At 42.2% G+C, this 26843-nt stretch overlaps 2 protein-coding genes across 9 annotated transcripts in view; one reads left to right on the top strand and one right to left on the bottom strand.

Annotated features, from left to right (window-relative positions):
- Atxn1 (ataxin 1) overlaps nucleotides 1-26843 on the bottom strand; it is a 399577-nt gene that overhangs the window by 286931 nt on the left and 85803 nt on the right. For all 8 annotated transcript variants that reach the window (XR_001231022.1, XM_013503812.1, XM_013503811.1 and 5 more), the window contains one exon: nucleotides 13569-13687. The gene's annotated coding sequence lies outside the window, so the exon portion shown is untranslated. Of the gene's footprint in view, nucleotides 1-13568; nucleotides 13688-26843 lie in introns of those variants that run through there.
- Nucleotides 1-26843, top strand: part of LOC106146531 (translation initiation factor IF-2) — a gene marked incomplete at its 3' end in the record, with an annotated part of 215984 nt that overhangs the window by 104351 nt on the left and 84790 nt on the right.

Here is a 26843-nt window from a genome sequence, read left to right as displayed (position 1 = left end):
ATCCATATGTTATTGGCCTTCCATATGCATAGGTGCTAGATCCACAGATTCAACCACCAACATATAGATAATATTCAGAAAAAAATTTGAACACGTAGTGAACATGTTCAGAGAGTCTTTTGGTCATTATTTACTAAATGATACAGGATAACAACTACTTACATCCCCCTGATACGGTGGTACTATAAGTAATCTAGAGATGATTTTATAAGATATGGGAAGATATACATAGGTTCTATGCAAACACTACACCACGTTACTTCAGAGACTTGAGCATCCATACATTATGGTACATCAGAGGGGTCCTGGAATGAATCTCCTTTGGATACCCAGGGATGAAATTATACATTAAGAGGTATGATAAAAAGTACAGCAAACATTTAAATCTTAGAAAACATTATCGCAAAAAACCCAATGCCATGAATCTTCCTTTCTTTAAACACACTTATCCCATTGTTCTTCCTACTTTCTGAAGCAGTTCTGGAAGTCCTCTTTCCTGAGTGTCTTTGGCTGTGCTGACATGGCTGCCTTGATGTCCTGAACTGATTGAAAATGTTTCCAGTTCGTGGTAATCTGACTTTGGGGAAGAGCTAGAAGTCACATGATGCCAGATCTGATGAATAAGGTAGACAAAGACACACTGTATGTAATGTTTTTATTTGACAGAATTTGCCATTGGTGTAAACCATGAACTGCTTTAGACAGTGGCAAGAACAGTGAGATTAGCAGTTCCAAAGGAGGAGAAATATTTCAAAGGGGGTTAATGGCAATGTGTCTTTTATCGTAATAATTCTTTTTTTTTTTTTTTTTGTATCGGGAACCAAAGTCAGGACCTTGCACCTACTAGGCAAGCGCTGTGCTGCTGAGCTACATCTGCAGGCCCTGTAATAATTCTTTTTAATTTAGACATTCATTGTATTTATTGATTAAACCTCATACTTACCCTCATATATAAACACATATATGTAAAATTTCAAAGTGGGGTGTCTGGCTGGCAGCTGGGGCCCTGAGACAGACTACTGTTAGCTCCCCGATTCTCTCATGAGCCTGAAAAAGGTGTCAGCAAGGGAAGGGATGCGACTAATGTGACTGCTTATCAGGACAGGAGAGGTGACCATGTCCATTCGTCCCAAATGTGCACAGCTGCAGGTGAGCTAAGTCCCTGAAAATCAACACCAGCGTGGGAGCCAAGGATCTGTGACTCCAACTTTAAATGCATCAAACTGATTTGGTATCTTAGAGAATCTTCCAGAGGACCAATGTCATGGAGCAGATAACCACAAGTTAGTAAATACAGATCTGGGTTGAGTTTACATAATATATGCTTAGGACTTTACTGGCTATGACCCATGATAGCTGGAATTGAACTTCCTCTTTCATGGAATGTGATTTCAAATTCCAGGCAGCTTTTGGAGGCAAATGCTGCTCTGCCTGGTGCTGTGTGTCTTTTAGTACTGTAATAAATTTGGGTTCAATCAGATGGAAGAAACAAAGAGTTTGCCTTAAAGATCTAGGATTTCTGCTATGTACTCAATCCTGAACTCTATGTACTGTGAAGGGCATGCACTTTGCAGGCTCCCTCAGTATTTGACACTGGGCTTGTAGGAGTGGCTAATTTGATGGGTTCCTACAAATGGCCACCTGCCAGCAGTGTCATTTAGAACACTGGTCCTGAGGACAGCTGGAAACAATTTCTTTCCCATCAACCTCTGCAAAGTAGATTAGGTCCTTATAGGGCTTTTGTTTTGTTGAAAGCAATAGGGTGCTCACATAGCAAAGTGGACTTAAACTAATGGAAGAAAAGACCCTGAGAGGTTGGGAAATAGCAAAGTCTCAATACAGGCCAGGGGTGAGGGCGGAATACAGGTGAGAAGTCAGTGGCTGGATCTTAGCCTGACCCATCACAGCCTTGAGGTACATACTGTCCCAGTGCATTTGTCCAATGTTATGCTCTCTTTCAGACATCTTGTGAGGATCAAAGGAAATGAAGTATCTACAAGCAAAACCTGTCAGAGTAAATTACTTAGTTTAATATCCCCTTTAAAAAGGAAAATATACACGGAATATTTCCCAAGTTGTGTTGAGGAAGCTTTAAAACCAGACTTCACCAGTACTCATGGGGTATCCACCAAGCTGGCAGTGCAGAGATAGTTTCTTTGGAGAACGCAGGATGGTGTAGGAAGCATCTCTAACTATTGGGAGCTTAGACTTTAACAGAGCAGGTAAGTAAGTCACTGGTAAGTCTGATCATGACTCCCTCCCTTTCTAAAACCTTCAAAGGTTTTCTACCACTTAAGAAAGAAATCCCAACCCCTAGTATGAAACTAACTCGATTTTCTTGCCTGGAAAATGAGGATAGCTAGATGGCAAGGACTTGTGATCATAGCTCATTTATGTAAAGCACCAACCACAGAGTCTGGTGCACATGGTAGAAGCCACTCAATTGCTAATTCACATCAATTGTTATCATCATTCAGTCAGGGCCTCTGTATCTGGGTTCTACAGTCAAGTTTTCCACCCATCAGACATCATTACATATTCGGGAAAAAGATCTGCATGGGTCTGAACACCCACAGACTTTCACCTTGATATTATTTCCCAAACAATACAGCATAAATATTTACATTTCATTGGGTACAATAAGCAATGTAAAAATGATTTAAAGTATACAGGAGGATGCATAGGTCATATGCAAATACTGTGCTGTGTTATACAGAGAGCTGGAGGATCTGCAGGTTTGGAGGTCCTGGAAGAGGGGACCAGAGAATGAAGCCACTGAAGATACCAGCCACTGAAGATACCAGGGAGTGCACAAGTAACCCATCTTTTCTCCAAATTTTTCTTTGGTGCACTTCATGCATCTTACACCGGCCCCAAGCTGGTCCACAGCTGTCCTCACAAGGCCCCGCCCTCTCCCTGCTCCTACCTTTAGGCTCCGCCCTCCTATGTGGAATACCCTGCAACTCTCCCCAGGTGGAATCCAGGCCATTCTTCAGGGTCTGGTGGGCACTTCGTACAAACTTGCACCATGCCCTCGCCAGACCAGGCCTCTCCCTCCATGGTGCTCCTTCAGCACAGCTCATCTCCCCTAACTCAGCTCACCTAGTTTCACCTTCCTGAACTGGGGGCAGATACATAACCTGAGTCTAAGGAAGGCACTCAGAAAAGGATGGATGCTGGAAACATGACATGGTGTTGTATTCTGGGAGGCTGAGACAGGACAATCCCAAGTAGGATCCCAGCCTGGCCAACTTAGTGACCTAGGGAGGTGCTGTCTCAAAATAAAAAATTAAAATAACATAAAAATGGCTGCCAAAGTAGCTCAGTGCTAAGACCTGGGATTCAATCTCAGTACCACAATCAATTAATCAATAAGTAAATAAATCCTGGAATTTTTCTTATTGTGAACTGAGTAATGGAACACCAGGAAACAATACATAACAACAACTAAGGCTTTTGCAACACCTTTGTGAACATTTGCTCATGTAACTTGGCAACAGCTCTGGTGGGTGCTGTCTTATTTTTTCCTGTTTAGGTAAACTGAGACCTATAGTGGTTAAATAACACACTCCATATTTGTCTTCAATTTCTGGAAGCTTACTTCAAGAACTTCACTCAAGATTATACTGTCACCCAACATACTTACAACAGGACACTTATGTACTACTTAAAAAAAACTATGGTGGGTGTAATGGGTTTCTTGGAGCTGGATTTTAAAACTTTGAAGTCTGGGGATTGGGTCCAGCACATTGACTGTACCTAATAATATGGTAGTGCATACCTGAAATTAATTAAGAGGTGGGTCTTAAATGTCCTTACCACCCCCACCCCTGCCAAAAAGCTACCTATGTAAGGGTGGCTCATACAACTTGTGGTAAACTTTTTCCATGACATATGAATATAAAAGCATCACGTTGTATACCTTAAATATATACAATTTTATTTGCCAACTATGCCTCAGTAAAGCAGGAAAATTAACCAAAAGTTTGGGCTTTATCTAGGTAGTATGTTCTGAATATAGAGCCCTCACATTTCAAGAATAGTTCGTTTCTTTCTCATACCCTTTCTTACTGAGCCTTCTACTACTTACACTTTGAGGGGGGCTGGGGACGAAATCCAGGTCCTTGTAGATGCTCAGCATGCTCTGCCACCAAGCTACACCCCAGCCTGGCTCCCAGACCCATCTGCCTGTGCTAACCAACGCCAGACATCCTGACACAACATCACCGCATGGGCCCATCCAGCCAGTCTGCGGAGGGCAGTTGAAGATAAGCACCTGCTATATTGGGAACAGCTGAAGCTGTAATGAAACCTGCAGTGGTCTGCTGCCTTCCTGAGCTTTTGTCACTGCGCATTTAAGATGCTTCTCAGCTCACAAAAGGGCAATAGAGCAGTCAGTACCTCCTGGTAAGTAATTAGCAGCAGTACCTGGAAGAGCAAGGGGGCCCCTAGACAGTGCGCCAGAAGATCACTAGCATTCATTCACTGTAGCCAAGGTGCATTTCCCGAAGCATTTCCCATGTGGCCCCAGAGTCAGGTTTGTCACTGAACTCAATGGTCAGGACAGAAAAATGAGGAATTTACTGAAGGTTCTTTACTATGCAAAATGGACAAGGATCAACTAGTAGCCAATCAACAAGTGTTGCAGACTAATTGCTCAATGAATGCAATGAGAATTCAACTACTATCATGATTTTATAGGCAAGAAAACTACGGGGGTGGAAGGGGTGGGGCTATAGCTCAGTGGCATAAGCACCTGCCTGGCAAGCACAAGGTCCTGAGTTCGATTCCCCGTACCAAAAAATAAATGAATAAATAAATAAAAACTAAAGGGTGGGTAAGGATGTTATGCAAAGAAGGTGGCAAATGTCAAATTGAAATTCTATATTCCATTTACTGATACTAACTAAAGCACTAATAGGAAGATACTGTATTATATATACACACACATTTTATGTTACATAATATAAAATACTGTATAGTATTAAACAAATTGCCCCTAATAGCAAGGTATTATTTGAAAAGATGTATAACATGCCTCAGACATTGATCTCCATAAAAACCCTTCCAGATCCTCACTGACAACTGTACACAGTGATGTATTTAGTGGCATTTTTAACATGTGATATATAAAAACATCCTATTCTTCTTTTTGAAAAGGAACATTTAAAGAACCAAAATTAATTTTGGAGATGACTTTTCATTTATTTAAGCCAAAATTTTTTTTGTCTCTTTTGGTATTTTAGCCAAATAGAATTCTTAGAAATGGGGAAAAAAAAACATGTAACAAGCATATTCCTAGAGCAGAATAGCCTTTCAGAATCAAAAATGTTACATCAATCCTTTAATGTTACCCAGTCTTGACTTTTTAAATTCCCTTAAGGAAAAAATAAATCACATATTCACATAATGTTGCCAGCACCGCATGTGTCACTAATTTGGATTTCTGATTTGGCCGATATGATTATGCATGCCGTAAAACAGCTAAAAAAGCAATTTCTAGTTAGCTTCGCAAATCTGGCTATAGAGAAAATGAAGTGATGTTCAAGTTTTCTAATGCCAAAGGTTTCCTTGGGTAGTTTATCTTAAATGACAGGATTCTGAATCCAAGTACTTTCATAAAACTTGTTTAGCCAGAAACATTCACTATTTATAATTTTTATGAAATACTAATGAGCAGCGTGCTTATCTAAAACACGTGTAATGCCTTCACTTGAAGGATCATTTGTACATTTCTTCTTACTTCCCAGAAATATTTGTTAAACTATGTTACATTCAGGAACGACCTTAATACTGGAAGTAGGAGACTTAAAATACTCTGATCTCTAACTTCATCCACAGAGATAATAAGTACATAATCAAAGAACTGTAGTACAATAGCTGTAATGCAGGAAAAGGGGACATTTCAATTAGGCCTCAGTGAATGAGTAGGAGTTCACTAGGTTCTGAAATTGAATTATACACAGAAGAACCAACATGAAGAAGTGGATGATCATTGAAGTACATAGTATATTTGGAAAGGAAAGAACTGTAGGGTGGGAAAATGAGAGGGACGAGAGTCTAGAGGAGAAGAGATTTAAATGGTAAGTTGATAATAAATGCACACCCAGGGAGCCTGAAGATTACGCAATGAAGTCCACATTTTATCTTATATGGAAAACAAAACTAACAAAATCCCTTTGTTGAATTTGATTTTATTTGCACATGTTCGCAGCCCATGGTGTTTCCATTCCTGAGGGAGTCATACATGCACTTAATCTATTTGAATTCTTTTTATTCCACTTCCCCTCCCTACCCACTTCCTTCCCTCCATCTCTAGAGCCGCCCCCACCCCTGTTTTCACTATTACTGTTTTGTTATAGTTCATGTTTGTGACACATAGTGATTACATTCATTGTGGGGAGTTGGTCCGTGTGCACGACACGCCTTAAATCTTTTTAAGTCGCCTTCCCCTCCCCCCAGCCCCTGTGCTTCCATTTGCTGCAGAGCCACCTCCCTGTTTCTTTTTATCAATCTTTTGTTCTTTATTTGTACTTTGGGTAACTCAAATGAGGGAACCCAGATGGCACTTAAGCTTGTGTGTCTGATTTATTTCACTTAACATTATGTTTTCTGGGTATCCATTCTCCTACAAATGTCTTGGAGTTATCTTTCTTTAAAACAGAGGAATATTCCACTATGTATAGATCTCTCTCCTTTATCCATATGTCCGTTGATGGACATATAGACTGCTGTCATGAATTGTGTTGCTATAAACATTTTGGTGCATGTATTGTGGTAATATGTCTTTAGCTCTTTTGGAAAGACAAAAGCCTTTTAAATTTTCCTTTTACCTCCCTGTATTCATTCATCACTAGGGAAAATATCAAGGGCTATTTTTTTAAAAATAAAATACAGACCATGCTAATACTAAGCATAACTTCATTTTTATCTTATTTGCGTCCTCCAGTCTTTGTCGACTGGCATACATTTTTGTTACATCTCTGTATCAATGTATACATGCCATTTTGAAGTCTGAATTTTATATTTAACATTAGATTACAAACTCTTTGCCGTACTTCCATATGTTTCCAAGGGTTTTAAAGTATAACAGTAATTAAATCATCCCCTTTCTTTCAGAATATAATTCTCAAAATAGCAGAATGAATGGAGGAAGAAAAGATTTAAGGCAAGAATAAATACTCGTGGAAGCAGCCGCGATAGCCCCGGCAAAGGATGCTGAAACCGGAAACACCGCAGGAGGAGGGAATGGAGCACAGTGCATAGACAGCAAGATATTCAAGAGGCAAAGCTCCAGCACGGTCAAGTCTGAAGTTTAGGAGGTTCTGAAGGTGTCTAGCATCAACGAATGGTGCTAGCTGGCAATCCTGTTTCTTCAAACAAGGATCCCCTCAAGGAGGCAAGTTTGTTTAGTCAAGTTAAAGGTGCCTTTATGGCTTCCAGTAACAGCCGCTGGGGAGGAGATTGGAAGTAACTCTGAAGAGACAGACACCTTATCCAAGAGTGCAGAGTCCAAAACACCAAGACTGTGGATGGAGGATGCCCCTGGGTAGAGCATGCGCAGTAACAAACCCCGCGTCCTGCTTTCCCCTTTCCCTCTGACCTTGTGCAAATGCAGTGGCTTGATTTCTTTGGATGCACAGCAAAAACCTTCCTTCAAAGCTCTCAATTATCACCGAGGAAGGGGACCTACCGTGTAAGTCAACATCTGTTTCACTGGTGCCTGCTGTAAGAAAATCCACTGCATTTCCTGACCTGGTGTGGTTTCGCTTACAACTCGACCCAACCGCACAGCTTCTCTGAAAGACTCCTGCAGTTATTAGCCTGTGATAACATCAGCGAGAAGAGCGCGTTCTAACACATTTGAAAGAAGGCATTTTTGGTGCTGCTTCATGGAACATTGGCTTAGGTATGTGAGGAACCAATGCCTCCACGCTGAAGCTCTCCAGGACCGTTCTAAGGACGATTTATATGGAGGGTACAGGGCAGAATGGCTCTTCTATTTCCCTCCACCTTCCAAAAGCAGTGCCTTAGAACTTAGGTGGTGGTTTGGAAATCATGCAGACTCAAGGATGCCTCATGGCAAGTGACACAGATTCTAACTATACAAATGCTCTTTGAGGACCCAACTTTCCTTTCCTATGTGTAAGGAAATATGAATTCTTGGAAGAAAACATTCCATGGACCACTAAGTACCTCCAAATCAGAAATGCCAATATCTGATGTTTGGAAGAAAATAAAAAAACCTCTCATTTTACAATTCCTTTAATTTTATCCTTGGTTATTTCTGCACCTGACAGTTTTCAACAAAGGCTCAAAGACACTTTAAGGCAAACAACTGCACATTTCTCTTCTATAGCTGACAACCTGTGTGCTTCTTTCCTGCAACAGAAAACTACCCTTGCCCCACACGCACCCTGAGGGAGCAATACAGAGGACAATCTATCTGGTCTCCACAAAGCAGATGTTCAAAGGCCGCTGGAAATCATAATGTTAGGTGAAATAAATCAGACACAGAAAGACAAACATCACATGGTTGCTCTACTATGAGAAATGTAAAATATAAAGAGTACAGTAAAAGAGAGCCAGTAGGAAACAGGGAGGCAGACTTCGGAGATCAAGGAAAGCAGGAAGGAGGGAGAGAGGGAGGGGGCAAAGGAGATCAAAAATAATCAGGCTTTACACGTGCCCATCCCCCAAACAAATACAAGTGTCTTGTACCACAAACATACACAAATAAATCAGTAATATTCAAATTCTCCTTTGCCCTTGTTACTTTGAAAATATCTTCTTTTGCTCCTTCACTTAGCTGAAATGAGGAGAATCTACTCTGTTATATCCACCTTTTCCCCTTCCCAAACTGCTGAAGTTAAATTTGAATGGAAGGATGAAGGGGCAGGGGTGTCACATGGTGGCCGACCTGGTAGAGCTCCATACCCCAGGATCTGGGTCTGACCCATCTGCCCAGCAAGAAGAATAGAAATCTGGGAGAAGATACTTTTCCAGCATTGTGTTTGTATGTGTCTGTTCATACAAACTGAACTCAGGGTTGGTACCACTTCTCCAAATAAAATTGTGACTAAGTAATAATCAAAGAAAAAAAAAAGAATAGCAAAATTTTTAAATGCGTCTGATGGCTGTGATATTGTGAAGTCTATAGGTAATATCTACCTGCATATTTATATCTGGTCTTTGTGTCTATTTCCTGGCACACAACTCCTAAAACCCTTAGAATCTCTAAAATGGTAAGTGGGTTTTTTGGGTATGCTAAGGAGTTGACTGAGGACCACTGAGCACACCATAGCTTTAGGAGGGGCTGAATGAGCACAGGAAAACCAAGACAGGATTAGCAGGTCAGGCCTTTCAATCTACCCCAACCTCGGGGAAGGATAGAGGAGCTGAAGGTTGAGCTGGTCAACAGTGACCAATAAGTTTATCATTTATGCCTATGGAATGAAGCCTCCAGAAGAACCTCAAAGAGCAGAGTTTGGAAGGCTTCTGGCTAGCTGAAGACACGGACCTTCCTGAAGTGTGGAGCCCTGAGAAGGCACCGAAACTCCACACCCATTCTTCTCCACCTCACCCCATGCATCTCTCCCCCCGGCCATTCATCCTTATGCTTGGCAGTATCCTCTATATTACACCAGGAAACATGTAAAGTGTCTACCTGATCCCGTGAGCCACTCTAGAAAATTCCTTCAACCCCACAGAGGAGCCCTCAAGTACAGCTGGTTGGTCAGAACCACAAACAAGACACCACGGAGTTTGCACTTTGCCTCAGAGGGCAGGGCAGCTGTGGCACTGAGACCTCAACCTGCGGGCCCTGACGCTACCTCTGGGCAGACAGCGTGAGCGCGGAGTTGAGTTGGAGGACACGCAGCAGCTGCTTTGCTTGGTCTATGGGGGGAAATCCCCACACTCTGGCTCACAGAAGTGTTCTACATTGTGGGAGAAAGTAGGAGAAACTGAGTTTGTCTTTCCCTATACTTGTCAGACAATGGTTATCTAAACAGGGAACCCATGTGGCAGTGTCCTCACGTGTTCCTTGGCAGCCTGGCTCAGCCTCTGTGAGCTCGTCAGTTTGTTTCCCTGCTTGAACCGACTGTCAGATGCACCAGGAGGGCTGGAGCGAGCAGCAATGTCTCGCAAAGGCTTCTGGATCATCTGAGGTCATGTCTGTCCTCATTGGAGCAAGAGGAGGAGGGAAGGAGGCGTCACGTGTCACCAGTGCAGCCTGTTAACATCAGATTCAATTCCTGCATCTGCCACAGTTGCTGTGGGCGCTTTCATGTGCGTCCACTGCTGCTTAACTTTATCCCTTTCAGCAACGGGTCTGTTCTCCCGCCACCATAAATGACAACCTGCGAGTCATAACAGCTAAAAGAATGCCATTCAGAATAACCTGCCAAGGGCAGCAGTTGTGGCTTTGGGAACCCTGCTCCACCCTCAGATCTTTCTCCCATCCTCTGGCCCTAGTCCAGCTCCCCGGAGCTGATGTGCCCCTCCTCCGGTGCTACTGCCATTGCAAAGGACGGATCAGTGACCGAGGAGAAAGAGACATAAAAAGAAAGTTCCTCAAAGAGTCCCTGACCTAGGGGAACGCTTTACAAATTGAGCCAAACCTGGTTCCTGCAAGTTCAAAGATTATGCTGACTGACTCCACCTCCCGAACAGCCTAGACAATCAAAGAGTGAACGTAACTCCCTTGGTTTTGACGTGCCTTAGATCAACAAGCAAATATTTCCTAAGCATTTGCCATGTGCTCAGCCCTGCGCCTTTTGCTGTGGGTGAGAAGGCAAAGAAGAAGATACAGAATCAGCCTCAGAGACAGTTCTCAAACCTTAGTGCACAGAGGAGTTACCCGGGGTGAGTTTCCTGGCTGTCCTTCCCTAGCGGTTCTAGTTCATCAAGCCTGGTGTGGCTGAATCTGCAACTTTAAGAGCCACAGCCAGGTGACTGAGACGCAGGAGGTGCTGGGACTGGACCACCCTTGAGAAGTACTGGTCTGTGACCCGGTTCCTCTCCTGAAGCAGTTTGCAATCCAGATGGGGTGATAACAACTACCCACACAGCAGTGCACGGCGATACATTTTCTATGATGCAGCTTCTAAATGTCACAGACGTTCACAAAGAGGAAGCAGACAGGAATGTCCTGAGAGTTCAGGCAAGACTGTAAATGGGGGTCCAGCAGGACTTGGTCAGGCAGGACTTGGACAAAGACGGCCCCAAGCCATTGTCCTAATAAAATCTCTTGATCCACCAGGAAAAGGTGAGCCCAGCACGGGCGTAAGTGAGGATGAAGACACAGGTTAGAAGACCTCCACCAAACTGCAGGAGAGGCTTCACGCGTCCACCGTAGGGAGGACACACGCGCCTCGCTGGCAGAATCATGAAGCCGGCATTTCCCGATAACACCGCGTCTGCATTTTCACTGCCGCATTCATGTGGTTTCCTGCACTTCATAATTTAACATTTGTAAGAGAGAAAAAATGCTGTTTTGAAACCCAAATAATGCACCACTCCGAGGCAGTCAGCCAGCTGCTAACAAGAGTGACATCCGAACATCATTTAAAGTGTCGCTCACAGCTCTGCTTCAGAGAGGAGATGTTTGGTAAGAACAAAAAATAATTAATTGTGCTCAGTATAAAACAAAATACAGGGCTCTATGGGCTGAGAGGTCTGGGACAGCAAGCTCAGGGAAGGATAGAGTTAGGTGCTCCTTGGAAAAAGAAAGGACCATAATTCAAAAGATGCCTATGTTGTTGATTTGACTAGACTATTCACAACAGACAGTGCCTACTGGGGAATGAATTATTAACCACAAATTCTGAAAGTCCTGCTTGGGGGCTGGGGATTTAGCTCAGCGGCAAAAAGTGCCTGCCTGGCAAGCACAAGGTCGTGAGTTCGGTTCCCAGTACCGGAGAAAAACAAACAAACAAACAACAACAACTGAAAGTCCTGCTTTCCCAAAAGGTTGGCTCTCAAGATGGGTTCGGTAGGTAGAAGGGTCCCACAGGCCCTTTCCTCACAGTAGCTAGAGCGGTGAGCCCTCTGCACAGGCTGACACGCCAAAGTCACCCCATCAATGCTGGGGAGAAACTAAAGTGCACATTATTTAATTAATTTCACTACAAGGCATTGAATTTTAAATGTGCAAGAGGCCTTGGAGATCACTGAGCTGTGCAATGCTCTTTTCATTTTTCTTTCCTTCCTTTTCCTTTCCTCTCCTCTCCTCTCCTCTCCTCTCCTCTCCTCTCCTCTCCTTTCCTTTCCTTTCCTTTCCTTTCCTGTTTTGGAGATTGAACTTGGGGCCACTGCAGTGAGCTACATCCCTAGCCTTTTTTTAATTCTGTTTTTATTTTGAAATACAGTCTCAGTAAGTTGCTAAGTAGTTCAAGCTGAGCTCAAATTTGTGACCCTCCAGCCTCATCCTCCCAAAGTACTGAGATCACAATTGTGTGCCACATGCCTGACCGTGTACTTGCATTTTTACAGATAAGTCCTTCCAGTGTAAGGGCTCCAAGGTCACCAAGATGGGCAAAAATGAACTGGGTTCCACAGGGGGGCTCATCTTCCAGAAAACATCAGGGATGGAGCTGATGAAAAAAATGTTCCTGGAAGTGCACATTATTTGGGTGTATACTTTGGAATTTTAAAAACTGTAGTTTGGGGTGTTTGAGTTCCAATCCCTAGACCAAGACTGTCACTCAGAGCGTCACATTTACTTAAAAGTTTCTTAGAGTAAGCCTATAATCCCAGCTACATGGGAGCTAACGCAGGAGGATTGCAGGTTTGAGACCAGACTGAGCAACTTAGTAAGGCCCTGTCTCAAAATAACAGAAGAGCTGAGAGCGTAGTTCAGTGATAGAACACTTGCCTCGCGTGTGCAAGGCCCAGGTTTTAAACCCCAATATTGCAAAACTCAAACAAACAAAAAACATCAACATAACAGCAATGATGTATTATTTATTTTATAAAGAACTAGAAGAAAAGAATTAGAAGATTTCCGAAGAAATGAGTAAATATTTCAGGAGACAGAAATGCTAAATGCCCTGATTTGATCATTACACGCTGTATACATGTATCAAATTACCACATTATACCCCATTGATAAAAAAGAAAAGTTACTCAAGAAGCATGTGTTGAACAAGCCTGCGAATGCCAATCATTCTCACCTTGCCCATCCCAAGGCTTGAAAAAGGGTAACAAACTTGTCATCAGATACAATGTTTCCTCTTGTATGACTGATTAATCCCTTATGTATTCCACTAACATGAAAGGTCTATAGAACCTGTTCCTTGTTAGCTGACTGTGTGTTTAGTTGTGCGTATGTTGTTTGCTTGTTTCCCAACCACAAATGCATTCTCCTTAGATCCTACTGCTCTGCAAATGTCACAAACAAACACACTAGGTTTCTCTGTTGCTCTCTTCCTAAGCATTTTCTCCAATGTCCTGTGGCTTGGGTTAGAGAGAAACAGCTATGCACTTGAGAGATGGCCCAGGGCACCGAATAACTGCTGCCTGATGAAATTTAAAACCAATAAATGTCAAGTCTTTCAATGACTTACCGAAAACATTCGTGTTTCAAGATCACCCTCACAGGCCGGCGTCCCCTGTCCTTCTCACGATCTGCAGCAGCCTTAGTTTGGAGGCTTCAAAACAGACGCCTTCCCCGGGCTCCAGGTTGCTGCAGTCACACAGAACAAAACACCAAGTCAGAATGCAAATGCCACTTCAAGCAGTTAGTGGATGTTCTGGGGAAATCCCTGGCCTTTCTCAAATGTGTATCTTACAACCTCAAACTAGCATGTTAATTACCAGAACGAAGCTATCACACATCTTATCTATATGCAGTGCCCTAAAATACTGGAGGTGGCGGTGCAGCGGGGAAGAGAGGAAACAAAGCCCCACAGTGGGGTAAGCAGTGCATCTTGAAATTGAGAGTATACACAGATAGGAACGGGCTTGTGAAATTCCACGTTTAATCAAACGAACGAAGGAAATAAAGGATGCATGATGTTTTAATGATTAAAGACTCTGGTGTGCAAGGGTCAAGGGTAGAAAGTGGAAAACGTTTTATCTCACATGAAAATTCATCTGATTCTCCTATCCCTTACAGACTCAGACTGATTGAGCAAATATCATTATTATTTTTCAATAAAAGGCTGTGATGACTGAACAAAAGGAGTCTAGGAGGAAATTTCCATTACACACTACAAATAGGGAACGGATGGGTTTTCCTTGTCTGCCTCTTGATAAAACTTAATAAATTTTTTCTCCTCCCAGGATGGAAAGCAGCGGTTAGTTACTCTAGACACTAGGCATGGAGTGAGTGGCCGAGATCTGCATGCCTCTTTCCCCCCACTCACTGCTGCTGATAAAGCCTACACATTCAAAGCATGTGTGACAAGGTCACTCAGAAAAGTTCTCCTTTGCCTTGGCCGCTCTGAAGGCTCACTGGTCACAGGCTGCGCTTGCAGTGTCTTCTGCTGCCTGCTCAAATCAACCCCAGTGTTTGTTTTTTGACAGTGGCCGTTTGTGAGCCCGGAAACTGCCTTCAAAAGGCGTCTGCATCCTCGCTTAGCATTTTATGAGCTCTTCCCCCTCTATGTTGAAAGCCCTTTGGGACATTGTCACCGGGTATTGCACCATGGCGGCCACCTCATACTTCTAACTCTAAATGCTATAAATCTCTGAAAATCCTAAGGCAATCACCATAGATCAAATCAAGTGACACACTTTTAAGAGAGGCTACAGTATGCTTCACTAGGTTTGTACAGGTAAATAACTCCTTGAAAGCCTTCTGGAGCTATTACTTTATGGAATGGTCAGTGTTTCTTAAAAGGACTTTTGGGGAGTTGTGACTATCTGTGGTTAAATTCATACAGACTTAAAACTTGGGAGGTGCAGGAGAAAGTATCTGTCTCCTGGTTAATGTTTAAACAAGTGAGTCAAGTTCAATGTCATTAAATTTTCAGTCTACTGGAAGAGCAACTGCCTGCAAATGGCAAAGTCTTTTTTATTTTCTTGATGCTATCAATACTCACAGAAAGTGGGGTTGTAAGGATTTTATTAGTTTTCTGAGCAGTTTTCTTGAAATGTAACTCAGCTCCCACTCAAATGTGTAACAGTAACATATTGATACAAATCAACATAAGCCAGGAAGTTCAAAGTCTGACAAACTGTCTTTAGTTTATGGGCTTAGTAAAAACAGAATTTGGAGAGAGACGGAGGATTTTAGCAAACTCACTGCAAGTTACTGGCTGGTATCAATCTTTCTTTTATACAACTAAAAATAGCTTGCTGCATTTCTCGTTTCTTGTTACCAACTTTACGTCTAGGTATTTTAGCATCAGAGGAGATCTTTGCCATCTAATTCAACTTCTGTACATGAACCTGCTGGCCCGGGAGGGCCATGTACCACTTGTAATCACACAGCAAGATAATAGATACTTTGACTAGGGTCTGGGTTGAATTACTCGTACTCATTGACTCTTAGTGTACATAAAATCAATCATGTAATGTAATGTAATGTGGTTTTAAATAAAAAAGGTTATCCTTAGCCTAACACTGGCTTTGGTTTGGTTTGGTTTGGTATGGGGGACTGAACTCACAGATTACTGGGCTATAGCTCTAGCCATTTTCCCCGAATTTTTTAAATTTGGGGACAGGGTCTCACTATGATGTGAGGCCTCAACCTTGTGATCCCCCTACCTCACTGCACAAGTAGCTGAGAGCGTGCACTGCCATGGCGTGCACTGCCATGCCTGGCTTCTAGCACATCTTTGCAAGATTCTCTGTTTTGCTTTTGTCCCATAGAAAGAAGTTCATTTCTGGATTATACTCCTGTCATCTGTTTTGGAGCACAATCTGGGAGAGGTAGAAAATTTCCATGCCTACCTCAAGGCCCTTCACTAGCTGCCAAAGCCAAGGGTCTGAAGAACAGGGCTTAAACTATGTAGAGAAGAAAAAATAAAACAAGGACTCATCCGTGTGACAATAATTTTCATTTTCATTTACCTCTGTAGAAGTGGAATTGGAAGTGATTTATTTTGTGATTGGTAGCTGACCCTCAGTTACACATACTGCAACAGGCACAAGATGATTTTTATCAAAAAACCACTGAAAAGTCTGCACAACCCCCTTTTGAGCAATAATCTCAATATGCTGGAGCTGGGGGTGTAGCTAAAAGGCTGAGCATATGCTTGTGGGTTTAATCTCCAACACCCACACATACACGAGGAATATACGTATTTTGCAGTGCTAAGGATCAAACTGAGGGCCTGTTAGGCAAGTGCCGCACTACTGAGCTATACCCCAGCTCTCAGGAAAAAGAACTTCAATGTTTCCTTCCTTTGACAAACTCTACACCAATGCTGCGGATAACCAACAAAACACACGGTCAAGTTCAATCTCATTGCCTACCTATTCATGGTTGTCAGTTGAAGTTATCATAAATAAAGATAGGGCCAAAAGGCCAAAAGAGGAAAAAGAAAGCCAAGTTCTGGAGCACTCACAGATAGGCTTGAATGTGTAAAAGTTTGCTCCACAAACAAGGCTCTCTCTTCAGAGAGTATCATGACAATGTTTTCAGATTTCTTGGGCATTTTGGTGACAATTTTCCAGATGGTTATACGCAGCAAAGTATTATATATTAACATAAGGCAAAGACAGTAGCATAAAAGCCATAAGATTTGTTTCTGTCTTAGTTTTGCAGCTAACTGTATCTTTCCAGCGGCCAAGGTAGAATTAAAGCGCAACTTAACAAATAAACAGACTTAAGTAAATAATGTCTGTAATCAATTCCCACTTATCAGTCAAGTTGTTCTTATATGTATTTGAATATTTCAAATCAAATAATATCTCTACAAATACAGCTCTATCTCTTATGATTTATTGCTGTATTAGGTGCCTCTTTATTCTAAAATTAAGCAATGATGGAGTTGGTAGAATTCCATGGTAGAATACCTTTTTAGTGGGGAAAAGTCATTTTAGTCAATAAAGGCTGGTGGCAAAAATGGCTCTTCATTTGGAAAGAGTCAGATCCTTTATACCATATAGAAAATAAATTCTAAATCAATAAAAAACTAACCATAAATGTTTCACAGATATATATATATACATATATATACATATATATACTTGTAATACATATACATTTTACACCATAAAATATTGATACATAATTTTATAATCCTAAAAGTTTCATAGGCTATTGTAAAGATGTTGACTTTTGCTTTAAAGTGGGAAGATACTAGAAAATTTTGAATGCAGTGGTATCACTGATCTGACTTGTTTTATGAGTCATTATCATTCAGTGTTTTGTGTAAGGAACAGTAGAGAAACCAGGTGTGGTGGTGCATGTCTGTAATCCTAGAACTTGGGAGCCTGCAGTACAGGAGGATTGCAAATTCTAGCCCAGCCTGAGCAATTTAGCAAGACCCAATCTCAAACAAATCTTAAAAAGCCCTGGGGATATAGCTACGGGCAAAGACCCTGTGTTCAATCCCCAGTAAAGGAAGAAAGGAAAAGAAAAGAAGGAGAAAGAAAAAGAAAGAAAAAAAGAAAGATTACCACTACCACCACCATAAAGGGGCAAGGTTGAAAACAGACAGCCAACTAGCAAAAATCCAGGGTAGACCCAGTCTCCACGGACAGAAGAGGTGACACCAAGAGTCGAGGTGATTAGAACTGGTCAGACTCTAAAATGTATTTGGAAAGTCAAGTTGACAAGATGTATAGGCCGAAGAAAAGATTCAAAGATCCCTCCAAGTTTTTAACCCAACTATCCCCCAAAATGGACTCACCAGCAGCAAGTTGGAAAAGACTGTAGAGTAATCAAGCACAAGGAGACAGACAGACCTGTACATTTGGACTTCATGGAGACAGATGGATAGAAGACCAAAGTTGGCAGCTTCCATAAGGATCCCCAGGAAACCCACTTCCTGATATTCCTTTCCCTGTGTAGCCCTCTCCCTGAGTGTGGACTGGATTCGGTGACTTGCTTCTTTGCAAATAGCGTGCGGCAGAAGTCATTGCCAAGACTGGGTAACAAGCAGACCATGGCTTCTCTCTTGGGTGTGTCTTGCATTCTTCTGGATTGCTGGGTCAGGGGAAGCCAATTGCTAGGTCATGTGAGTTTGGGAGATCCCAGTGCCTACCACCCCATCCTTCAGGCTACCAGCTTTATTACAGCCTCTTGGAAAACCTGCGGCCAGAGAAAACCAGCTACACTGTACGGCTGTTTCCCTTTCACAGAAACTAGAAAGGTAACAAAAACTTGTCTGAAGCAGCTCAGTTTTACATCAATAGATAAACATCAACAGATAACATATAACTGATAGGTAACTAAGACAGGATAGGAAAGCCACTCTTCAAGGAATTAATGGTGCTTTTTTCTTGTTGGAAACACCGAGGTACAACCACATCAAGTCATGTGCTCAGCATTAGGCAAATGCGGTGGAGGAGGGATCAAAGTCAGGTCATCTGATCGCAGATCTCTGGCCCTTAACTGCGGCATCATGCTACCCCTAGGATAATGGTGTCTCCTACCTAGGACGTACACACCTGAAATCTGATTTTCCACTGCAGAAAGTGCTGACATCACACACTTAATACCGGCAACGGATCACATGTATCCTCAGCAACCTCTCACTTACCTTCTATAATCTGTCAACCTTTGAGATTCCAACTGTGCTCCAATCTACAGTGAATTTTCAAAGAAGACAGGAAGGCAAGGTAGCCTGTTGTAATGGGAAAGGCAACCGAGGTGTGGTTCTTCAATCTAAGTCGGCTTACTCTGGCCGATTTATCCATTACAGAATCTCCAGCACAGTCTCCACACCCTCTAAGGTGTATTCCTGCAGACTGATTGTCCTCTGCACAGGTAAACATCTCCCCCCAATGACAACAGTTCCCCAACTCACAGGAAATGCAGACTCTCAGTGGATGCCTGAAGCCGTGCATGGTACTGACCTTGTATATGCTATGCTTTTCTTCTTTGTTAAAATAATTAATTAATTAATTTTTGGGTTGTTTGTTTTTTTTTTTGAGACAGAGTCTGCTATGTAATTCAAGCTGGCCTTGAACTCACTGTGTAGCTCAGGCTGGCCTCAAACTCGTGGTGATCCTCCTGCCTCAGCCTCCCAAGTGCTGGGATTATAGGCATATGCCATCACACCTGGCTTCTAGGCTTTTCTTATACATACTTAAAAAGAAAGTTTAATTTATGAATTAGGCATAGTAATAGATTAATAACAACCAATACTAATAAAGTAGAATAACTGTTAACATTACCCTATAAAAGAAGGTAATGGTACATTATGAATTATTTATCACTGGAATTTTTTATTTAGTATTATTGCAGCACTGTTGACTGTGAGTCATTGAAACTGTATAAGGCAAAATCATTGACAGAACTTCGGTTCTCAGTGGTCAGGAAAAGAATATGGCATTTAATATGCTTACTGTAATTTCTTTTCTCTTTCTCTTTTTTTCTTCTTCAGTACTAAGGATTTAACTAGGGCTATTCTACCTCAGAGCTACATTTCCCGCCCTTTTTATTTTGAGACAAGCTCTCACTAAGTTACCCACATTGGCCTTGAACTTGCTATCCTCCTGCCTCAGCCTCTGGAGTATCGGGGATTACAAGTGTGCACTACCATATCCAGCCTTATTCTAATTTTTTCAAAATAATGAGGGAAGATCAATTTTTAGTCTGCAATAAAAATCACTAAGGATTTAGAGAAAATTAAGTGTTTCAATAGGAACTGGCAAGACCCAAAAAGAAAAAAAGCCTTAGAATGATATAAAACACCATTACTACTATCCCTTTATTATAACAAATTAAGATGTTTCTATTGTTTCTCTGACACAGACATGTGAAATACAGAAAGCAAAGAAATTATCTGTCCTCTTGGCACCATACAAATTTAGAATGGGACTGTGTCAGACAGAAGCTGGTGCTGGTTACTGTATCGCTCTCTCCTCATAATGGGCTAATGTCCATCAGGCAGTAGGTACATGGCTCTGACCCATACTGGTGGAATTCGGCTGAATTCCCCTGGGTTCTGCATCCCTGGATTCAACCAACCAATGATGATAAAAAATGTTCAGGAGGAAAAAACTGTGTATGTACTGAGCATATACAGACTTTTTCTTGTTATTATTCCTAAACAATACAATGTAACAGCTAATTACACAGCATTTACATTGTATCAGGAATTAGAAATCATCTAGAGATGATCTAAACTACACAGTGGCACATATGTAGGTGAAATCTTGTACTATACCATTTTATATATGGGACTTGAGAATGTAGGCATTTGATAGCCAGGGGGTGTCCTGGAACCAATTTCCTGCAAACAATAAGGAACAAATGTACTTTTCTTATACTTTAATCTTTAGGATTGTACCCAAAATCAGTGGAAATTAGAGAGCCAGAAAAAAAGAATCATGAGAAGAAATACAGCAAAATCCACTTTCACTTATACATAAATCTTTTTGTTACCAAAAGCCATCGTGTTGGCTAAAAGCACGTGATGTAACATCAGTGGTGTCCTTTGTCATTTAAGAGTACTGAACAGTAGTAATAGCTCAACAGCGAGGCTGCTACCACTTAACCTGCAATTTGGACAATTTGTGTAAGGATGAAATCACTTTGTCTTGTGACATAAGGAGCAGATGCTACTAATTAACACACAAAAATGTCTGAAACAGAGTTTTTAAAACATATGAGTTTGGAAACATAAGTAGGAACAGCTTCGAAGAATATAAGCAAAACAGAGCAATCCCATGGAGGATGAGTTTGTGTGTGTGTGTGTGTGTGTGTGTGTGTGTGTGTGTGTGTGTGTGTGTGTTTAACAGAGTCAATCAAATTAGCGGGTGAACTTTCACAGGTTTTCCTTGAAATAAAATATGGAATTTAAGGCAAGTACCATGTAAATGCTGCTTTTATTTTTTAAAAAAAATAGGTCGAAGCAAGCACATATATAATCGTCAGCAATGGGATGTTGTATGCCACTGTAGAACATGAGGTTCTGTTAAAAATAAGAGGACAAGAAGATTCCAATAAATTTGGGGAAAACTTGAACATTTTGACATAATTTGTATGTGGGGAGAAAACATGTGTCTTGGTCTAAAATATATTTGACCACAGGACAGCTTTTCTACAAGAAATAAACAAGTAGCGGGTCCTTGTTGACTAGAAAACCCATTAGTAAGACTCACGCCAGGCCAGTGGTCTTCAAATTCTGTGGCTTGAACTCCTCTTCATATTTACTGTGTCCTAAAATGCACTGAGTCCCCCAAAGAGCTTTTAATGAGGTAGATTATGTTTAACAATATTTATTATATTAGAAATTAAAATGGAGAACTATTTAAATTTATGAATTCTTTTTCTGATGCTATGAGTGGTACTAACCTTGTGTATACTATGCTTTTCTTCTTTGTTAAAACAGTTAATGAATTAACTTTTGGGGGTTCTTTTTTTTTGACAGAGTCTCGCTATGTAGTTCAGGCTGGCCTTGAACTCACTATGTAGCCCAGACTGGCCTCAAACTCATGGTGATCCTCCTGCCTCAGCCTCCCAAGTGCTGGGATTCTAAGCATATGCCATCACACCTGGCTGCTAGCCTTCTCTTGTACATACTTCAAAAGAAAGTTTAATTTATGAATTAGGCATAGTAATAGATTAATAACAACCGATACTAATAAAGTAGAATAATAGGGTCTGGCATCTCATACACACTATGCATATGTTCTTCCATGGAGCTACATACCCTCGGCCATTATGAATTCATTTCATACAGATAACATATCCACTGCAGTTACATAAAATATCATATCTTTATGAAATAATAACTCTATTTTTCAGAAGAAAAAAGTTAAGGGACAATAGTTTGCATTTTTGCCAATCTCTTTAATGTCTGGCTTAATAGGAAATGATTCAATTCTCATACGTACCTCTGAGTTCAATCTGCTGTGATATGTTGTTGGGCTGAAGCATATGATTGTGAGGCTTCCAGGACACACAGAGGAAAATCTGGCCTCCAGTTTGTAGCTAATTATGGATATTTGCCATGCTTCCCAAGGGGAAGCTCCTTCTAGGACAGGGACAGTGGAGAATCTGTACCACACCCACAAACTCTTTTTTGGAGGAGGGGGTACCAGGAACTGATCTCAGGACCTCACGCTTGCCAGGCTGATGCTGCGCCGCTGAGCTGTAGCCCCGGCCCCCAATGAACTCTTTTATACTTAAAGGTACTGGTGCATCTTGTCTTTTGAACGGATCTTTGACCATGCGTGATTCTGTAACATAATGCACTGGTCCTTTGGAAAATACTGGTTCACTGAATTATGCAGCTCTTCCAAAAATAAGACAGAGAGCAGTCTACAATATCATTTTAGACAGCTTCTGAAAAACTCCACTGTACACTTGTGAGAGAATGGGAATGATAAGGGTGAATAATGTCTTAGTATTATTATAAAATAGTTTTGACCTTGCAGAATGCCCCCTGAAGTTTTCTGGGGTTCTCAAAATGAGAACCTCATCACTAGGCTGCAGCACCTTCAAGCTCGGCACCCAGCCCTGGGTTTGCATCTAACCACAGGCTTCCGGGAGTCTAAATGCTGGTCGTAAGGACCGCAGGGTTCAACTAAACAAGGACCCCTTACCCACCCTGGCCGTGGCACTGTCTAAACTGTGAGGGGGCAGGAGGAAAGGATGAGCGAGCTGCGAGAAAAACATGTGTTGACTTGGATTCTGTGCAGCATGAATGTGTGAAAAGTGTGCATTTTAGACTGTGCTTTCACAAACATTTTCTTCCAACCTAGGCCTTCACAAGGAGTTGCTGTAACGGGATAGATGTTGTAAGCACCCTGAAAAAGATTCAGAAAGATCTTTTTCAAGAAACAAATTCATGAAGTAACTATGTGATTATGAGCCATCATCTATTCATAAAGAAGGTCCCCAAAGAGCCACTAAACAAGAACTAATTATCTTGGGGTACTAATGTACACAGGCGATGATGGTGATAGCCAGTAGTGGAGTGTTATGGCCTTGAATTACTATATATTGTGTCCTGGAAGCCTCACAATCATCCCTCGTGGTGGACACTTTATTATCCTCTTCTCAATAAATGAAGAAAAGCAGGCACTAGGTAACATTCACAGAGCTAACGGAGTTAGTAACAGATTCAGGGCTTCAACATCTATCAGCAATGCCAAAGATTCTCCACACCATCACTTTCTCCTTTCCAGTTAATAGTTACTGAACTGCAGTAATCTAGATTCTTCCTCTGGCAGCTACCTCGAAGTCATGAAATATCTTCTTTATTTTCTTGTTCCCAAGTGAGAAGCCACTGGATGAACTGGCTCGGAGCCAGCTAATCTATGGAGACAGCAGTGAGATTCTTCTGGGTCCACACAGCAGTTGCAGTCAACTTTGAAGTTCCTTAAGGGTCATGAGGACAAAACACTGATAATGGTGCTCTACTAACACAATTCAAGGTACCCGGGCACCCTAGCATGGATCTCCTCTCTTCCTCTGAAAGCACTTAGGAAACAAGGTTAACAGAAATGCTAGTCATCACTAAGGCGCTCCCAGGAGGCAGTGTGACCTTTTCCAAGTGCTCTCTACGTGCTTCGCTCCTCACATCACTTTGTTACTGTCCACCTCTACCCCTTGCCCATCATTTCTGTCACTTTTCCTGGCTCTCCCCCTGCTGGTCCAGACCCACTAAAAACATACTGAATCCCTCCTAGGTTTCTCTTCATCCCTGCTCACAGCACAGTCCAAGACACCTGACCCCTCAGAATTACCCCTCTGTCTCTTTCTGCACGGAGCCCCCGGCAGGGACCCTGTCCATGTGGCCTTCCTGGGCACTCATGGCTGCTGTGTATGTTAGTTCCTTTGTGTGAGTCTCATCACTCACAACTAGCAATAGAAGGCAAGTGTTCTCGAGACTTCTGGGGAATCTCATAGCATTTCAGTGCCAAACACAACGTATCAAGCCTGTCCCCAATTTCCTCTAATGGGTCGAGAACTAAAGAACACAAGCGTGGGGGAGCTAGTGGGGGTAGATCCGTGGTTCAGTGTGTGCAAGGCCCTGGGTTCAACCTCCAGCAAAGAGGAAGATGAAAGGAGAAGGAGGAGATGGAGAAGGAGGAGATGGAGAAAAAGAAGAGGAAGGGGAAGGAGGAAGAGGAGAATCAGGAGGTGAGGGAGGGGAGGAAAGGAAGAAGGAAGAGGAGGAGGTGGAAGGACACTTTTATGTCTGTTTTCTTTTTAAACCTCTTTCCCTTCAGTCCCAAGGTCAAACAAGATTAGCAGTGTAATTCATCCAGAAGTTTTAGGTATTACTAAAGAGAACAGAAGTCCCTATAGTACAGCCAGCAGAGGCCACTGATAAATTCCATCCTTGTCAGTTTGTATGTGGCATTCTCAGGGAGGAGAATGAGTTCTGTCCTACAGCAAACTGATGTTAGAAGGAAGTAGAGCAGTACTTTACCTCCTGCACAAAAAAAGAGATGAGGTTGGATCTACCCAGCAATCTACTGATTATAGCTTGCCCTTTCTAAACACTCATCTGACCTTAATAACATCCATTACCTGCCGTCCTGTGTTCTGCTCAAGTTTCTATCTGTTTTTAATGTGAACGCTGTAAACTAGATTGGAGCTTTTTAATGAGTATTCTTGTTTGAGTCACAGACTAAAGGACAGTAACAAACTTCATTTGCTTGGTGTCACAATCACTCTTTGACAATCCACGCTGTGCATTTTGTATGAAATGGTACGCTATGAAGCGAGCCATGACAAACCTTGATGGCGAATTCAAGAGCCTTTTCACTTCCTTCCCCCGCACGCCTTTCTCTCAGACAAACCACCCAAGATGAAGGATCGTGAACCTGCAGGAAATGTGGCTCAGGGGAGCCTGTTCCTTTCCCACATCAAACTTCTGGGTAGAAGTTAAGAAGTTAATGGCTCATAGCTAATTGCTGTCATAAACTTCCTAACTTGGACGGTGAGTTCCCATTTGGAAGCTCTATCACTGAATTTACAGTTTTGCCTTCCTCTGAAACCCAACATCCTGACCTTACCTTTTTTTTTTTTTTTTTTTGCATGTATCATTCTTGGTGGAAATTTTCAACCACCACAAAGGTGGGGTAAAAGGGCGTGGCATACAGTGACTTTTTAGTCACATTTCCTGAGGTTGCCATTTTAGTGTATTTAAAATATTTACTTATGGTAACACTTAGGTAATTACAGATTGCAAAGCACTGTTCTCTTTTTCCTTCTCAGTAGACCTCCTCGATGTGTCAGACCACAAAAGGTAGTTTTCTGAATCACTGTCCAAATCAGTAAAGGGCTGATGTACTTATTTGGTGAACACCAGACTCTGCCAATTGCTCTTCAAGTCCAAAGTGAACAATCTTAGGTCAGCAGAATGAATTAAATCACCTTTTACATTACACTGGGACAGCTGCAGACTCACTCTGTCCTTTAGTCTCCCCCACATTCACGTGGGTGGGACCTGTGTCCCTTGTGCTCTCCCGTGAGTACCTGACACCCCAGACCGTGCCAGCCAAGCCGAGGGTGCCAGTAGCTATGACCCCCAACCAAGAAGGGGTTGTTGAAGACCAAGACAATAGAGAAGCAATGGTGGGTGGTGAGGGAGAGCCCTGGGTCCCACTGCCTCTGAGCCCACTAAGCCTATACTGGAGCCCCTACATGACCTGTCACCCAACTCAGAGACAGCAGAGTCAGCCTTCATGTCTTCTGTTTACTCCAACAGCGAGCTAGTGCCTAATCCTACCAGTTCGAGAGTTCCTCCTTTCTGCCTCTCCGGCACTCCCGGCTCCAATTCCCCAATCCTTTTCCCCTCCCACCTAGAAGGCTGACTACTCCCAAGGTCCAGACTCAACAGAGCACCACCAGTGCTGGCTCCAGCAAGCACTGTGCAGCAGTGTTCCTTGCTGCCTGCTTTCCCTTTCTGTGGTTTCAGTTCCCCATGGTCCACTGGAATCTGAAAATATTAAGTGGAAAATTCCAGAAATGCACCATTCCTACGCTGTACATCACATGCTGTACAGGGTAGCATGATGAAATCCTGTGTTGTCCCACTCCATCCAAAGTGCAAGAGTTGTGATGCTGGCAATGTGGGTAGGACAAAGAGAGACAGTGAAATTTCTCAACAAGGAAAGCAAAAGGAAGCAAGTGTGAGTTGCTGTGATGGTCCAGTACGCTAGTGAGTATTCTGAGAGAGGAGATGACATTCACGCAACTTTTATTACAGGATAGTATTTTAATTGTTCAGTTTTAAAGTGCTGCTATTACAGTAAGAGCTTGTTGTGCCCAGTTTATAAATTAAACTTTGCCACAGGTATGTATGAAGATGGAAAAAATCAGAGGGTTTACAGGATTTGGTGCTGTCACACTTTCTCCCGGGGGATGGTGGTGGAATGTTTCCCCTGAAATCAGCAGGGCCTGCTGTACCCGCAAACTGAACACGGGGGATGAGAGCAGCTTACTCTTTCACCTGTTACTATCAAGAAAGGGTGAACAGAACAGCCCACAAGTCAGGAGCAGTTCTTGGTCTCATTACCCTTCCTCTTTTTTCCCTGGTGGTCAAAAAAGAAGAGATCCGGGAAAAACAGACGTGTAAAATAGGGCAAGGACCAACATTTCATTCAGGTTTCTTATGGGACTTACCTGGCTAATCTATATTTCGGGTTATTTTTTTAAAACTCTGTTTGACTCTTAATCTTTAGAAATGATCCTAGAGGCATGGCCTGTTAGTCATAGCCAAGTTGCGCTGACATATTTCATTACGGCATGAAAGGCC

Source organism: Chinchilla lanigera, unplaced genomic scaffold (genome assembly GCF_000276665.1).
Source record: "Chinchilla lanigera isolate Chin_1 unplaced genomic scaffold, ChiLan1.0 scaffold00082, whole genome shotgun sequence".
Taxonomy (NCBI): domain Eukaryota; kingdom Metazoa; phylum Chordata; class Mammalia; order Rodentia; family Chinchillidae; genus Chinchilla; species Chinchilla lanigera.
The sequence above is the reverse complement of the archived record's forward strand: the minus strand, read 5'-3'. Positions and strand labels throughout refer to the sequence as shown.